This window comes from Salmo salar, chromosome 07 (genome assembly GCF_965601325.2).
Source record: "Salmo salar chromosome 07, fSalSal1, whole genome shotgun sequence".
NCBI classification, from domain to species: domain Eukaryota; kingdom Metazoa; phylum Chordata; class Actinopteri; order Salmoniformes; family Salmonidae; genus Salmo; species Salmo salar.
In genome coordinates this window covers 77,445,001-77,447,500 of record NC_138297.1, presented here as the reverse complement: position 1 = coordinate 77,447,500, position 2,500 = coordinate 77,445,001, and the positions used below count along the sequence as shown (strand labels likewise).

Genomic DNA, 2,500 nt, shown 5'->3' with positions numbered 1-2,500 from the left:
CCTGTGGCGCTGATGTTTATGCTGAATATTGTATAGTTTTTTTTGTGCTCCAGGGCAACGGTGTCAAGATGGAATTTCTATTTGTGGTCCTGGCAACTTGACTTTTTCCTACATAATCTGTGCAGAAGATCTAGGTGCTGCTGTAGAACCTCCTTGGTTGGGGACAGATCTAGGTGCTGCTGTAGGCCCTCCTTGGTTGGGGACAGATCTAGGTGCTGCTGTAGGCCCTCCTTGGTTTGGGGACAGATCTAGGTGCTGCTGTAGGTCCTCCTTGGTTGGGGACAGATCTAGGTGCTGCTGTAGGCCCTCCTTGGTTGGGGACAGATCTAGGTGCTGCTGTAGGCCCTCCTTGGTTGGGGACAGATCTAGGTGCTGCTGTAGGTCCTCCTTGGTTGGGGACAGATCTAGGTGCTGCTGTAGGCCCTCCTTGGTTGGGGACAGATCTAGGTGCTGCTGTAGGTCCTCCTTGGTTGGGGACAGATCTAGGTGCTGCTGTAGGCCCTCCTTGGTTGGGGACAGATCTAGGTGCTGCTGTAGGTCCTCCTTGGTTGGGGACAGTCAGCTGTTTCTACCATCAGGCTGCTGAATAGACACCACTAGTCAGCTGTTTCTATCCCCAGACCATCAGGCTGCTGAATAGACACCACTAGTCAGCTGTTTCTACCCCCAGACCATCAGGCTGCTGAATAGACACCACTAGTCAGCTGTTTCTACCCCCAGACCATCAGGCTGCTGAATAGACACCACTAGTCAGCTGTTTGTACCATCAGACCATCAGGCTGCTGAATAGACACCACTAGTCAGCTGTTTCTACCCCCAGACCATCAGTCTGCTGAATAGACACCACTAGTCAGCTGTTTCTACCATCAGGCCATCAGGCTGCTGAATAGACACCACTAGTCAGCTGTTTCTACCATCAGGCCATCAGGCTGCTGAATAGACACCACTAGTCAGCTGTTTCTACCCCCAGACCATCAGGCTGCTGAATAGACACCACTAGTCAGCTGTTTCTACCATCTGGCTGCTGAATAGACACCACTAGTCAGCTGTTTCGACCATCAGGCTGCTGAATAGACACCACTAGTCAGCTGTTTCTACCCCCAGACCATCAGGCTGCTGAATAGACACCACTAGTCAGCTGTTTCTACCATCTGGCTGCTGAATAGACACCACTAGTCAGCTGTTTCGACCATCAGGCTGCTGAATAGACACCACTAGTCAGCTGTTTCTACCCCCAGACCATCAGGCTGCTGAATAGACACCACTAGTCAGCTGTTTCTACCCCCAGACCATCAGGCTGCTGAATAGACACCACTAGTGAGCTGTTTCTACCATCAGGCTGCTGAATAGACGCCACTAGTCAGCTGTTTCTATCATCAGGCTGCTGAATAGACGCCACTAGTCAGCTGTTTCTATCCCCAGACCATCAGGCTGCTGAATAGACACCACTAGTCAGCTGTTTCTACCATCAGGCTGCTGAATAGACACCACTAGTCAGCTGTTTCTACCATCAGACCATCAGGCTGCTGAATAGACACCACTAGTCAGCTGTTTCTACCATCAGGCTGCTGAATAGACACCACTAGTCAGCTGTTTCTACCCCCAGACCATCAGGCTGCTGAATAGACACCACTAGTCAGCTGTTTCTACCCCCAGACCATCAGGCTGCTGAATAGACACCACTAGTCAGCTGTTTCTACCATCAGACCATCAGGCTGCTGAATAGACACCACTAGTCACACAGACAGACAGATCGTTGTTACAGTTGTAAATATGTACATTTTCTTTAAATGTTTATTATTGTTTCATTCACTTATCTTTTTGACCTGAACTGTTGGAGCTGAAGAGTTGTACAGTACCCTGGGATTACTGTACCCTGGGATTACTGTACCCTGGGATTACTGTACCCTGGGATTACTGTACCCTGGGATTACTGTACCCTGGGATTACTGTACCCTGGGATTACTGTACACTGGGATTACTGTACCCTGGGATTACATCTGCAACACTGTGCGTGGGACTAATACAGTAATGTCTCTCTGTCCTAGTTCGGTCTGTGGGACTAATACAGTAATGTCTCTCTGTCCTAGTTCGGTCTGTGGGACTAATACAGTAATGTCTCTCTGTCCTAGTTTGTGGCTGTGGGACTAATACAGTAATGTCTCTCTGTCCTAGTTCGGGCTGTGGGACTAATACAGTAATGTCTCTCTGTCCTAGTTCGGGCTGTGGGACTAATACAGTAATGTCTCTCTGTCCTAGTTTGTGGCTGTGGGACTAATACAGTAATGTCTCTCTGTCCTAGTTCGGTCTGTGGGACTAATACAGTAATGTCTCTCTGTCCTAGTTTGTGGCTGTGGGACTAATACAGTAATGTCTCTCTGTCCTAGTTCGGGCTGTGGGACTAATACAGTAATGTCTCTCTGTCCTAGTTTGGGCTGTGGGACTAATACAGTAATGTCTCTCTGTCCTAGTTTGGGCTGTGGGACTAATACAGTAATGT

At 49.0% G+C, this 2,500-nt stretch overlaps 1 protein-coding gene across 1 annotated transcript in view; it reads left to right on the top strand.

Moving 5' to 3' along the window:
- ano2b (anoctamin 2b) overlaps positions 1 to 2,500 on the top strand; it is a 121,994-nt gene that overhangs the window by 65,420 nt on the left and 54,074 nt on the right. The gene's annotated exons all lie outside the window — the stretch shown is intronic.